The sequence below is a fragment of the Balaenoptera physalus genome, assembly GCF_965194825.1.
Source record: "Balaenoptera physalus genome assembly, contig: HAP1_SCAFFOLD_1307, whole genome shotgun sequence".
In the NCBI taxonomy this organism is placed as follows: domain Eukaryota; kingdom Metazoa; phylum Chordata; class Mammalia; order Artiodactyla; family Balaenopteridae; genus Balaenoptera; species Balaenoptera physalus.
In genome coordinates this window covers 110049-124863 of record NW_028125489.1, presented here as the reverse complement: position 1 = coordinate 124863, position 14815 = coordinate 110049, and the positions used below count along the sequence as shown (strand labels likewise).

The 14815-nt window shown below is 49.1% G+C and overlaps 1 pseudogene across 1 annotated transcript; it reads right to left on the bottom strand.

Annotated features, from left to right (window-relative positions):
• Positions 1-6025: 6025 nt before the first annotated feature.
• Positions 6026-14048, bottom strand: LOC309653851 (thioredoxin, mitochondrial pseudogene; annotated as a pseudogene). Its single transcript has 2 exons — positions 14043-14048; positions 6026-6517 (listed from the first exon to the last, which is right to left on the bottom strand). The product of its transcript is annotated as a thioredoxin, mitochondrial pseudogene (transcript).
• Between the last annotated feature and the right edge of the window lie 767 nt (positions 14049-14815).

Genomic DNA, 14815 nt, shown 5'->3' with positions numbered 1-14815 from the left:
CTAGTGCAGAGGAGAAAGGAAAGGAGCAAAAAGCATGAAAAAGAATAAATAAAATTGTTAGGTAATAGTCATCCACAAAGAAAACAGAACATTAACCTTCCCCAAGCCTAATGTTGCAAACACTGTTGATTATGTGCCGAGGAGTCATCTCCCCTTTTTCCTTCCTAACAAAACCCCCGTTATTTGTTTTGTTCTGTTTTGTGGGGGAATCCACCCTTTTCTGCATAGCCCTGTGCTTCAGGAGAGGCAGGAGCTTCAGGTCAAGCCCCAAGGAGTAACACGTGATTAGTCTAACTGCTCGTGTTTCTCCCCTTCTTCTTATCAGCGTTTAGGTTACATACATGCATGGGACACAGTTCTAGCCAATAAGGCGTGGTGTGGGGGCCAGTGTGAGGTAAGTCTGTCAGGGGCTTATGGGAAAGCTCTTACTCCAAAGGAGAAGCAGTCCTCTCCCCTGCTGGGTATTGTTTTGTCTGCCTGTGATGCCTACCACTGTGGGCACCATCTTGCAACCACAAAGGAGCTAAGTTGACCCAGTGAAGAAGGATGGCATTGAGGCTGCCTGAACTGTTGGCCTCCAGACTTGTTGTTATGTGATACGATACGCTGCTTATTTTTTAATACATTTGAGTCCCTGTTTTCTTTCACTTGCAACCAAGAACATTGTAACTACTACTTGCAGTCTGTACACTTAGGATGAGATCTGCCCACTTAAACTTGGCTAATGAAGTCTCTGGAGGAGATTTAAGGAGAAAAATTTATGCCCTTTTTTTTCCACCAGAAAAATTGTTGTTTATCCTTCAAGAGCATTCAAGACCCACTCAAATGTCATTTCTGTCAAGCTGAGTGCTTTGTTATTGCCTGTACTCCCACAGCCCTCCCACTACTTCTCTATTACAGCACTTTACTCATGTACTCTTTCAGCAAATATTTATTGAGTGCCTATTTGGGGCTTGGTAGTGTTTTAGGCACAGGGGTTACAGTAGGAAACTAAATGCATGGAGATTCCAATCTAGTAGAAGACAGACAATGAATGAAAAAATTTTAATGTGATGACTCTTATCAAAGGGAAAAAAAAAGAATTCTTGTAAAAGAGGGGGAAATAACTACCTTGAAATTTATTTTATTGTACTGTGATTCTCTGTTCATATGTCAGTTTTTTCCACTAGATTGTGTGTTCTTGTAACCTCACATCACCCACCACTTCCCTGGGGGATTGCATTTTCCAAAGATGGCTGCGAAAACCTCTCCCATCCCACAGGTTTTTCTGCAATGTGATCTTGCCATTCCCCATAGGGGAGGGATGTAGGCGGTCCTAAGTCTCCTCCTCTTGAATCTCAGTGGGCTTGTGACGGTTTGGACCCATGGACTGTGTTGGAAGTGATGCTCTAAAACTTCCATGGATAGGTCATAAAAGGCCGTGTAGTTTCTACCTGGGTCTCTTGGGACACTTGTTTTTTGGAAGTGCTTTTTCTTGGGACACTCCCTCTTGACACCTACATATAGATGCTCCACTTGACAGTCCCAGCTGAGTGAGCCTTCAAGTCATCCCAGGTTAGGTAAAGAAGCTTCCAGATGATTCCAGCCCCCAACCTCAAGTCATTCCTAGTTGTTCAAGTCTTCCCAACTGAGGCCCCAGATATCATGAATCAGAGACAAGCCATCCCTGCTGTGCCCTCTCCAAATTCCTGATCCACCGTATCCATGTGCATAATAAAATGCCTGTTGGTTCACACCACTACTTTGGAGTGGTTTGTTACACAGCAGCAATGACTGGAACCCCCCAGATCTGCCTTTCTGTGAAATTTTAATCCAGTAGACAACTTTTTTTCTTTTCACCTGACCCAGTTGGTGATCAACTTATGCACTGAAGCTTGAGAACTTTCATCCATCTTACTTTCATCCCATTGAGTGTCGCTGTTGATGATATGCATGTGAAATGTCTAATCTTTTAAAACACAAATCTTCACCATTGATCTTAATATCCTGCTGCAGTGAGTTCCCCAGTTCAATTGTGTGTAGTGGGGAAAAAGTGCCTCCTTTTATCCATTTTAAACATGCTTCCTTTTCATCTCATCTTGTCCTCTTGCTCTTCCCCAAGTAAAGTGATTTCCATTTTGTGGGTACCTAGACACAGAGAACTGAGTTGAGACAATAATCTTTCTTTGGTTACCCAGAAGGCCTCGGGCGTGCTGCGACGGGGAGCAGTGGATTTTAGCTGGTGACTTAAAGGTGGTGGAACACTGTATTCTAATTAGTCACAAGTTTAGTTCCAAGCTTTCAAAAAATAGTCTAGATTCTGCAAGACACAGTAGGTGTCCTCTTGTGGTGCTGGGAAGTAGAGCACAGTAGAGAGGGAAGAGCATTGGCCAGTACATAGGCAATCCGGATTCAAGTCTCGTCTTGTGAGCCAGCTGTGTGCCCTTGGGCATAACACTTAGCCTCTCTGGACCTCATTCTCCTCAACTATAGAGTGAAGAGATTCAACCAGAGGGTTCTGGAGCACCCTTTTGCCTCTAACTTTGTATGAATTCTATGTATTTGCCAGTCATTTTGAAACATCTACTACATAAATCCACGGGAAGGAAAAGTTTGTATTCCAAACAGTTTGCCATTTTAGCTTCAAAGTGGAGTTGGAGAGAGCCACCACTCCCCCCTAACAAATTTTCTAGTTTTTAGAAAACTAATGTTATCGTTTTCCAAAAACACAATCCAAATTAGGCTTCAATTACCAAAAAATATATCCTGCTGTGACTGTTAAGTGACAGGTCTTGCAACCTGAGTCCTTTTAGTTTGGGGGTGCACCCCAGGGCTCCCATCAGCCTTGCTTTCATGAGCCTATCAATTCTCACGGTGCCATTGCTCGATGTTTGCATGGGGACAACTCCATTCTAAGTGATGAGAGTGAATGGATGGGGTGAACTGCTGCTGCATATGGCCACCTTGGGGAGGAAAAAGAATATTGTCCCAGTGAGCAGTCCAGTAGGAACTATTCAAGGGAATCTCTAGAAATCTGAAATCTCTTCCCAATTCTTTCTCCCCCTACAGAAGAAAAAAGGCAGTTACCATGTGGGACTTGGGGAAAGCATTCAGTCTCACTCAACCTGGACTCATTTCACTAATTTTCTGGTCTGCTTAATATTTCTTCAACAGTTGTGATTCTTAGAACTTCGTGGGCTCTAACCCACTTCTTAAGCTCTGCATCCTGTTTTGTCTTACTGAATTTTCTCTTTCCAATCCCAGGTGGGTGGGGGAAATGCTTCTCATCTCTGATTTTAAAATTCATTCCAGAATCTCCACTATTGAAGTGCTACCATGCATTGAGAGGACAGATTGCTTTCACTGTTGGCTTAACAAACTCTATCAATAGCAACAAGTAGCATGACGAGGTTCTACTCAACAGAAACTTACTTGTAAGGTTAAGAAAACCCCTGCGGTCCTTAGACAAAACTTCAGGTAACAAGTAGGAGAATAACAGCAGTAAAAGTAATAAAAAATATATCTAGTGTTTAGAAGAGCTTTTTGAAAATATTCTAAAGAAGAACCCTCCCACACTTCCCTTAATAAGATATCTCATATGTGATCACACATATCCACTTCCTTATCATCAGTATCATATGCGAGGATGTTTTGACGTTTTTGTGAAGGCTTTCAAGGAAGGCTTGAAAACAACACAGCAGCATCTATAATGCATAATACTGTCAGTTGTATCAATGGGAAAACTGAAGATCATGTAGGATGAATCACTTGGTTATTATTTGCTTGTTTAAGTTATTTGGGTAAAACAAGTCAGAAGTGTCGCTTGTTTCTTAGAGCGGTGCTACCCCTGCGAGGCTGCCTTCATGTGCTCAGTGACTCCTTGATTGTAGCTAAAAGGGGGACCCAGGGTTCCACACACCACATTCTGTTCCCCCTTCTGTCATTCCTGCTCACACTCTAGTGGGGGGATGAGTTTGAAGGCTTGTTGTCTTCAAAACCCTTCTGTCTATGTGGGCTATGCTGCATCATTGCTTGTTGCCCAAAGGCGCTCTGCAAAGATAATTTACTGCCTAAGAAAGTGGTATATACAGAACTGGTCAAGCCATGGGTTGCACTTTTTACAAAATTAATAAACAATTTTTTAAAGCAGTTTTAGGTTTACAGAAAATTGAGCAGATAGGGCTTCCCTGGTGGTGCAGTGGTTAACAATCCTCCTGCCAATGCAGGGGACACGGGTTTGATCCCTGGTCTGGGAAGATCCCACATGCCACAGAGCAACTAAGCCCATGTGCCACAACTACTGAGCTTGCGCTCTAGAGCCCGTGAGCCACAACTACTGAGCCCGCGTGCCACAACTACTGAAGCCTGTGCGCCTAGAGCCTGTGCTCCACAACAAGAGAAGCCACCACAATGAGAAGCCTGTGCACCATAACAAAGAGTGGCCCCGCTCACCACAACTAGAGAAAGCCCGCGTGCAGCAACGAAGACCCAACACAGCCAAAAATAAAGAAATAAAGAAATAAAGTAAAATAAAATTTAAAAAAAGAAAATTGAGCAGATAGTACAGAGAGTTTCCATATATCCTCTCCTTTTCCCACTCACAGTTTCTCCTTAGTGCGGTTCTTAGTTCTCTCTTAGTTCTCTTGCCTTAGTGCAGTTACAATTTAGTACAATTGATGAACCAATATTCATATACCATTACTAACTAAAGTCCATAGTTTGCATTAGGATTCGCTCTTTGTGTTATACAGTTCCGTAGGTTTTGACAAATAATGTCATGTGTCCATCAATACGGTATCCTACAGAATAGTTTCACTGCCTTAAATATCTCCTGTGTTTCACCTAATCATCACTTCCTCACCCCGCCTTGACCCTTGACCCCTGACTATCACATCTCTTTACTTTCTTTCCCAGAATGTCATATCGTTGGAGTCATTCAGTATGCAGCCTTTTCAGATTGGCTTCTTTTATTTAGCAATATGCACTTAAGGTTCCTTCGTGTCTTTTCATGGCTTGATAACTCATTTCTTTTTTTTTTTTTTAATATCCTCTTTTTTTTAGAAGAAGAAATTACAAATAACAAAACATTAGCAAAATGAGTAGAAAGTACAGCGACTTCTCATATACTCCCCCTGCCCTCACACATGCACAGCCTTCCCCATCATCAACATCCCACACCAGAGTGGTACATTTGTTACAATAAATGGACCTACATTGACACATCGTTATCACCAACGACCGTGGATTGTATTAGGGTCTGCTGTTGGTACTGTATTCTATGGGTTGTTTTTGTTTTGTAATTAATTAATTAATTTATTTATGGCTGTGTTGGGTCTTCGTTTCTGTGCGAGGGCTTTCTCTAGTTGCGGCAAGCAGGGGCCACTCTTCATCGCGGTGCGCGGGCCTCTCACCATCGCGGCCTCTCTTGTTGCGGAGCACAGGCTCCAGACGCGCAGGCTCAGTAATTGTGGCTCATGGGCCCAGTTGCTCCGCGGCATGTGGGATCTTCCCAGACCAGGGCTCAAACCCGTGTCCCCTGCATTAGCAGGCAGATTCTCAACCACTGCGCCACCAGGGAAGCCCTGGGTTTCTTTTTTGCTTCTTCTGTTTTTTTTTTTTGTTTTTTTTTTTTACAAAACAGCAGCAGGAAAGAAAAATGCAGGAGGCAGATGAGCCAGGCACCGGGGTTCAGATCAGAAGGGAGCAGGGAGACCAAGCTGTTACTGCAGGCTGGCCCCGGAACTCTGTCCCAGCATCCTGGGAGCACGGCAACAAGCCCTAGAAGGAGCAGAGAGTGGGTGAGGAGACGGCTGTCCCAGCTCGGTGGCGGCACCGCTCCTTGGGCGGCCACCCTGGCGGTCAGCCAGGTTGGGAGCACTTGAGGCTCCTGTGTTTGGAGGCCTGGTCTCCAAAGCACGGACCCACAGGGGCCAGGCAGAGGAAGGAGGTAGGAAGGGCCGGCACAGAAGGGCTATGAGTTCTATCTGGGTCCCCCGGGACCACGGGGCCCAGGTGGGCAGGGGCAGTCAGGACGCTTCCCTGCTTGTCAGACAATCAGCTTCTTCAGGAAGGCCTCCAGCTGGTCCTCATCCTTGATGCCCACAAACTTGTCCACCACATCCCCATTCTTGATGGCCAGCACGGTGGGCACAGCTGATACCTCATACTCTATGGCGAGGTCTGTGTGGTCATCAATATCCGCCTTGGCCATCACCACCTTTCCATGCTGCTTGGCCACCACCTTCTCTAACCTTGGCCCCAGGATCTTGCAGGGACCACATCACTGTGCATGGAAATCCACAACCACTGGTGTCTCACTGTTGACAACTCAGTCTTGAAAGTCTGGTCCATCCTGGATGTTAAAGGTCATTGTACAGACTCTGGTGGTGTATATTGACTGGGCTTGGCTGGGTGTTACTGTTAGGTTATTAGGACTGCGCTGTGGGGTCTGCAGGGCCCTGGAGGCAAGGGGCGCCCACTGACTCTGAGAGGGCTTCCTGCAGATTATGGAGGCCAGGAACCTCCCCAGGAGAAGTCGCTAAGCCATCTCCCTGCAGCGAGAGCAGAGGGGTGCACAACGCGGCCCTCCCCACCGGTCAAGGGCACTTCTGTTCCCTATTCATTTCTTTACTCACTGCCTGCCATCCAGCTTGCACACATCCCCAGTCACCCAGTTGCCGCAGCCAATGGTATTTGTAGCTTTCCTGCCCCACGGACAACACTGGACAATTGTGAATGGAGCATCTACTGGCCAGGTACTGTGCTAGGTGCTCTGCTCCAGAAATGAGAAGCAGATGTGATCCCTACCCTCATGGGACTCACGTGATCAGTCATTCCTAATTAATACTCAGGTCCCTTGATTGCCACTGCTCCCTTTGGCAGGTTTACTTAAATGCCACTTAAATCTCCCTATTTTTGAAGACCTCTTCTTTCCTTCCCTTCCTTCTCTTCCTTCCTTCTTGCTTTCCTTCTTCCCCTCCTTCCTTCCTTCTTTCCTTCCTTCCTTTCTTCCTTCCTTATTATACATGTCTTCTCAAGGCAATCACTTCTATACCTACAGCTTCAATTACTTTGTGTATACTCTAATGACAACACAATTTTAAATGTTGTTTTCATTTACCAGTTTTTTTTTTGTTTGTTTTTCTTTTTTGGTTTATTCCTAGGTATTTTATTCTTTTTGTTGCAATGGTAAATGGCAGTGTTTCCATAATTTCTCTTTCAGATTTTTCATCATTAGTGTATAGGAATGCAAGAGATTTCTGTGCATTCATTTTGTATCCTGCAGCGTTACCATATTCATTAATTAGCTCTAGCAGTTTTCTGGTGGCAGTTTTAGGATTCTCTATGTATAGCATCATGTCTTCCGCAAACAGTGACAGTTTTACTTCTTCTTTTCCAATTTGTATTCCTTTTATTTCTTTTTCTTCTCTGATTGCCGTGGCTAGGACTTCCAGAACTATGTTGAATAATAGTGGTGAGAGTGGACATCCTTGTCTCATTCCTGATCTTAGAGGAAATGCTTTCAGTTTTTCACCATTGAGAATGATGTTTGCTGTGGGTTTGTCATATATGGCCTTTATTATGTTGAGGTAGGTTCCCTCTATGCCCACTTTCTGGAGAGTTTTTATCATAAATGGGTGTTGAATTTTGTCAAAATAAACACTCTTCATCGCGGTGCGTGGGCCTCTCACTATCGCGGCCTCTCTTGTTGTGGAGCACAGGCTGCAGACGCGCAGGCTCAGCAATTGTGGCTCACGGGCCTAGTCGCTCCGCGGCATGTGGGATCTTCCCAGACCAGGGCTCGAACCCGTGTCCCCTGCATTGGCAGGCAGATTCTCAACCACTGCGCCACCAGGGAAGCACGTATTACTTATCTGGATGAGTAAGTTTTTGGCATCCCCTTAAAGTCATCTCACTCTAGGGTCCCGGCCCATGAGCCATGGGAGGGGGTCCATGGTGGTGGCATGGATGAGTCTAGGTAGGCAGAAGGGCCATAGAGAGTCATGGGATGCAGCTTGCACTTCCTCCCTTGGCAGGAAGGTCCCAGGGAGAGATTGCAGGGGGTCCATGAACATGGATGGGGAAAACCTCTGCAGTTAACCCAAATTGAGCATTTCTGACAACTATGACTATAGAGGAGATGACAGTAGCATTAACTGTATCTTTGATTTGTTACCAATTTGTCACCAAGAGAAGTCTGATGTATTTTCAGAGCAGGTTAGAGTTGAAGCAGATTTTATTTGTACCCACCACTACTTTGAAATGACAGAAGTTATTAGTACCACCTCTAGAGCTTATGATTGGAAGTACTGAGAAAGAAGCACATGTATTATGACATTGGAATTTCTTTTTTTAATTTAACTACATTTTTACAGAATCGAGTTTCCTTGTAATCTTATGTATATTATTTTATGTATTTATGCAGTGGTAATCAATATAGTCAGTAACTTGCCAAAGAAGGTCTGGGGCGTAGAAGTGCTTACAAACCCCCTCCTCTCAATCCTTTAACCTCTTGGGCCAAGTCTTTTACTCTGAGCATTGGAGATAAAAATCCCTGCCCTCCAGTATTACTGGGAGGATCAAATTCGACACTGTGCACGAACATCCCCATGCCCAATGTGAGGTGTTTTCAGTATTCAAAGGATGTGAAGTGAATGTGACATTCCAAATAGAAAAGAAACAGCAATAACTCACATGCATTTGCTGCTCGTGCTGCCATAACAAAGCACCGAAGATTGGGTGGTTTAAATAACAGAAATTTATTAGGACTTCCCTGGCGGTCCAGCGGTTAAGACTCTGCACTCCCAATGCAGGTGGCACGGGGTCGATCCCTGATCAGGGAGCTAAGATCCTGCACTCGGCGTAGCCAAAAAGAATGAGAAACAAACAGAACTTATTTTCTCACAGTCTTGGAGGCTGGAAGTTCAAGTCAAGGTGTCGGCAGGGTGGGTTTCTCCCGAGTCCTCCCTCCTTGCTGTGTCTTCACACGGTCTTCCCTCTGTGCATGTCTGTGTCCCAGTCTCCTCTTCTTATAAGGACACCAGTCAGATTGGATAAGGAAGGGTCACCCTAATGACTGCATTTGATTTATTTACTACTTTAAAGGCTGTCTTTCCAAAAATAGTCGCATGCTAAGGTGCTGGGGGTTAGGACTTCAACATATGAATTTGAGGCGGGAGACACAATTCATCCTATCTTGAAAAAAAGACTGGATGCCTACCCAGGTCAAGGGGAGCAGAAGGGGCGACCACCCACCTCATCTCACATCCACGGCAGGTGATGGAAATCTCTGTCCTCACTCCTGTTTACTTCTCCAAGTGCGTTCACCACGTGCTACCACCTGATACAACCATCTCCCTTTGTAGTTTCGGTTCCAGTCTCCCTGAGGAAAAGTAGAAGCAAGCCCCAAAGCAAACCTCGGCCAGAGGGTTGTAAGTGAAGTTGGCGAGCATACCCCTCTTCTTTGTTTCACACGAGAAGCTTGTGGCAGATGCTTCCTCACAGCTGAGACATGCTCTGCAAACATCACCGAGAGGCCACTGCGGCATGGAGCACACGACTCCTGGACTCGCAGGCCTTTCTGAGTAGGCCAGTCATGCAAACAAATATTGGCCTATGTGTTAGGAGCCGTTAGATGGGCCTCGATGAAATTACATATTGGATTCCATGAAAACTGGGCAGTAATTCTCACGAGAAGTTTAACACCTCTTCCTACTGTCTTTTTTTTTTTTTTTTTAAATAATAGACTTTTTTTTAAAGAGCAGTTTTAGATGTACAGAACGGTTTAGCATATAGTACAGAGAGTTCCCAATTTTCCTCCTCCCACACACCATTTCCAGTGTTAACATCTTTTGTGTAACAGTAGTACATTTGTTACAATGAATGAATCAATATTGATAAAATCCACAGCTGACATTGGAGTTCACTTCCGTTTCTGTACAGGTCTACCTGTTTGGACAAATGCAAAATGTCATGTATCTGCCACTACAGTATCATGCAGAATCCATTGACTGCCCTGAAAATCCCTTGTGTTCCCCATATGCGTCCCTTCTTTTCCATCCCCAGAACCCCTGGCAACCACTGATCTTTTCAGTTTTGCCTTTTCTAGAATGCCGTAGAGTTGGACTCATACAGTATGTAGACTTTTCAGATTGGCCTCTTTCGCTTAGTGATAGGCATTTAAAGTTCCTCCTTGTCTTCCCATGCCTTGATAGCTCATTTCTTTTTATTGCAGAATGATATTCTATTGTGTGGATGTGCCACAGTTTGTTTATCCATTCACCTACTGAGGACCATCTTGGTTGCTTTCGGTGTTTGGTGAGTAAAACTGTTGAACATTCCTGTGCGGGTTTTTGTGCAGACATAAGTTTTCAACTTAGTTGGGTAAACACCTAGGAGCATGGTTGCTGGATCGTATGTTTTGCTTTGTAAGAGACTGCCAAACTGTCTTCCAAAGTGGTCTTACGTTTCGCATTCCCACCAGCAACGCGGAAGAGTTCCTGTTGCTCAGCACCCTGTTAGCATTTGATTTTTTGCCGAGCTGCGTGGCTTGTGGGATCTTAGTCCCAAGACCAGGGACAGAACACAGCCCTGGCAATGAAAGCGCCAAGTCCTAACCCCTGAATTGCCAGGGAATTCCCCATATTTTGTCTTAATGTGCGTTTTCATTGTGATATGTGATATTCTGCATCTTTTCATATGCTTGTTTGCCATCTGTATATCTCTTTGGTGAGTTTTTTTTTCCCAGATCTTTTGCCCATTTTTATTCTGTATTGTTTTCTTATTGTTGAGTTTTGAGAGTTCTTTGCATATTTTGGATATAATCCTTTATCAGATATGGATTTTGCAAATATATCTCCCAGTCTGTGGTTTGTCTTTTCATTAACAGTGTCTTTTGCAGAGCAGAAGTTTTTAATTTCAGTAAGTCCAATTCATCAGTTTTTTTTTGTTCACGGATCATGTTTTTGGTGTTGTATCTAAAAACTCACTGCTAAACCCAAGGTCGTCTAGATTTTCTCCTACATTATCTTCTAGGAGTTTTATGTTTTTGCTTTTGACTTTTAGGCCCATGATCAATTTTAAGTTAGTTTCCGTGAAAAGCCTTGAGGTCTGGGCTAGATTAATTTTTTTGTTTGTTTTGTCTATGGATGTCTGTTGTTCCAGCACCATTTGTTAAAAAGGATATTCTTTCTCCATTGAAATACCTTTGCTCTTTTGTCAAAAATTAGTTGACTATATTTGTGTGGGTTCCTGCTGCCTTTTTATTAAACATTTGGCTACTGTTTAGGGGGAATACTGATAGCATTTGTTGCGAGCGGATTCTTGTATTCCAGCCCCCTGCAGTCAGCAACCAAAAATACTTGTTTGGAATATAGATATTGTGCAGTGGATACCTGTGTAGATCGTTGCTGCTCACGGCCTCCAAATTAACCTTTATACTTTTGTCAGAACGCACTAGCTCCTTTCCTGCTCTACTTTAATGTGCTTTTTCTCCTCTTTTCTTACACCATTCGAAAAATCTGCAAAACAGATGAAATAAAATAGTCTAATTTAACACGTTCCTACCACCCGTCTAGCATTCAGAAGGTGGAATTTCTCGGTGTTATTAGGATAAATGTAGGGGGTCGCGTTTCCTGTCTGAGGTCTTACAGAGTCCCTGGGGGCTCCTAGGAGTCTGTGGTAAAAGTGCTCGACTCCTTACTTGCAAGAAGATCGTTGGGATTATTGGGACACGATCAAACAGGCAAGATGGATTCCAAGCTCCCTCGCATTGTTAGCTACGGAAGACCAGCTGTAAAAAAAGTGGTCACACCGGGTCCTAGTTTGGAAGCGAGGATTTCCACCACTTTCTCATACTTTAAATGATTGGCGTCTGCCAAGTAATCAAAACATACCAAGGAACCTTTTCATGGTGTTCAGTTCGGAATTTCCAAGCGGCTAAGGACAAGCACGGCTGGCAAGCCAGAGGGCCAGTTTGGCTGCGCGGCTACTCGAGAGTGTGCGGTAGCCGGGGGCCGTGTCCCAGTAAAGGCGAGAGCTGTAATGCTGTCAACTTGTTATTTACTTTCCAAATCTGAATGACTGAGCAAGGCGAAAGGAGAATCAATCAACCACAATGTGACCCTACAGGCGGAAAAAACGCAGCGCTCCCATCAGCAGGCGGCGGGGGAAGGGAAGCACGTGTAACCCGGGCAGGGTTGCATCAGGAACTCGCTCGGGTTTTCTGTTGCCCCCCTGGTTTTTCGATTGCCTGTTAATACCTCAGCATCAGTCCTCACAAGCCCAGGGAGCCCGGGAGCAACGACGGGCAAGCTCAAGGGAAGGTCCCACCACGTCCTTTTGGGGGGCCTTGAATGGCAACTGATACAAAATAAGGCAAAATCTATTCTGCTGATTCACAATTATGGAGACTGTGTAAGTGTATCTTTTATTGATGTGCTCTAATAATAATGTGCAGCAACCGTCGTTTTACATCACTGACGTTTCACAGCAATATTTGGCAGCATAATTTTTAGTCTGCCTTTTTGATGGAGGACCAGCCCCTTAAACACTCACTTCGGGCCCCCTCTCTGCACAACCAGTACAGCAAATGGCCCGGTGTCCCAGCAAGGAGCAAGTGAGGTGCCAGTGTAAAACGCTGAGTGTGTACTGGGCTCTTGGGGCGAAGCTCCTTATACGCCAAAGGGAGGGGCAAACTTATTCTAAAATATTCGGCAAAGCAGACACCCAAGGTGCCGGCGGGTGGGTGCAGATGTTTGTTTAAGTGAACTCAGGCCTCGAGTGGGGGGCAGTTGTCGCCAAGCAGGAGGGGAGGCAGGAGCGCTGGGGCCTCGGGTTCACCAGAGCTGGGCCGAGCGAGCTGCGGCAACCTTAGCACTTGGCTGGGGCCCGAGGCCCGACGCCTCCGGGCGGGGGCGGGGGTGAGAAGGCCCAAGCGCCCGGCTTCTTCCCCCTGCCCCCGCCGGGAGCCTCCACCCCGCTGGGCCCGAGTTTCTTTCTCCCCACGCACTGCCGGCTCTTCGCTGGAGGCATTTTGCAAAGGTCGAGGCTCCCCCCTGGGCCCCCACTTTTCCGGGGAGGGGAGGAGACCATTGGGGTGCCCTGCCGGCCGCCGATTTTGAGGAAGCGGCGTCCTCAGGCAGGTTGCAGGGGTTCTGCTAGGGCAGCTGGGCGGCTGCTTCTTGGAGGTGGGGGAGGGTAACAGAGCGGTGGCCCGGTTCCCCCCTCCCCTGGAAACCGCGGTGCTGGTGACCGGGCTCCTGTCCCCTCCTGGCTGGGTCCGGGCCTGGGACGGGGTGGGCACAGGCCTGCGTCTCCTTCCGCCCGCATGGAGGCCACGAGGAAGGGACGGGGTTCGGATACACTAGGGAGACCCGGGTTCCCTTCAGCCACCCCGGGCGCGGCGGGGAGAGCAGAGTCAGGGGTGAGGGACGGGGGAGGGTTGCAGGTTCCCCCGCCGTGGGGACGGGGCGGCTCAGGACGCGAGTCTTCCCTGGAGCCCTGGGGGAGGGGCTGTGTTGGGGGCGGACTCTCCCCCTCTTGGCTGTGGGGGAGGGCAGGCCTGGTGGCCTCACCCTCCGTGGGGGAGGGACCGGCTTGGGACGCGCCCCTCCCCCCCGGGCGTGTGGGTGGGGGGTGTGTCGGGGGGGAGGACTCGGGCTCCCGTTCCCCGGCGGTGGGGGAGGGTGCGGGCTGGGGGCCGTGGGGGGAGGGGCCGGCCCGGCGGCGGAGGCGGCCTCCCTGGCAGTCCTCCCGGCCGGGGTCGGCGCGCTGGCGGCCGCTCCCCCCGGAGGTCACTGCCCGTGCCGGTCCCTCCTGCCGTCCCGCCCTCTGCCGCCGCCACCGCTCCCGCCCCAGCCCCCCCCACCCCCCCGCACTCTCTGCGCTCGGGAGCGAGGTGCCGCCAGCGCCGCCGCCGCCGCCCCGCCGCCGCCGCCGCCGCCGCCGCCGCCGCCGCCGCCGCCGCGCCCTCGGCCGCCATTCGGCCGCCATTCGGCCGCCATTCGGCCGCCATTCGGCCGCCATTCGGCCGCCATTCGGCCGCCATTCGGCCGCCATTCGGCCGCCATTCGGCCGCCATTCGGCATCCGAAACTTTCCAGCGCTCGCGCCTCACGGGAACTCGGCTGAGGCGGGGCGGGGGCGGGGCGGGGGCGGCGCGCGGCTGCTCCGGGTGCCGGGCCCTCCTCGGCCGCGGCACGGCCCGGGCTCGGCGACGGCCGGCCGGAGGGAGGTTCGGGGCGGCGGCGCCGCCGCAAGTTGCGCTGCTCGCGGCGAGGTGAGTGCGCGGGGCTCGGCCGGCCGGCTGGCCGGGCGCGGGGTGGGGCGGGGGGGGACGCCAACTTGTCCCGCATGGGGGCCGGCGGTTCCCTCCCTCCGGGGTCAGGCCGGCGGCCTGGGGCGCCCGCACGCTCCGTCCGCCTCCGGGGCTTTGGAGGGGCAGGTCCCCAAGTGTCTCTCGGGCTTGGGCTGGGGTGCGGCGCGCTCCCTGCAGGCTGCACAATACCCCGTTTTGGCTGCTCCCCAAAGTGCCGGCGCGTTGGGGGCGGGCGGAGGCTGGGGGGCTCCTTTGTTTCGGGGCGGGGGAGGCGGCCGGCAAGTTTGGGGAAGCGCTCGATTTGTCCCCCGGTGCCCCTTTGTCTGCCCAACCCGGGGTTGGCTGGACGGACGTGCGCCGCCGCGGGATCCCCCGTGGGGGGAGGGGAGCCCCATTCATCCCCGGGCGCGGGCCGGCCAGCCCCGGGCCGGCTGGAAGCGCGGCGGCGCGGGCCCTGGGCGGCTCAGTTCTTGAGCCGCAGAAACCGTCAAGGAAGTCGGGAGCTCCCCAGCCCGGGCGA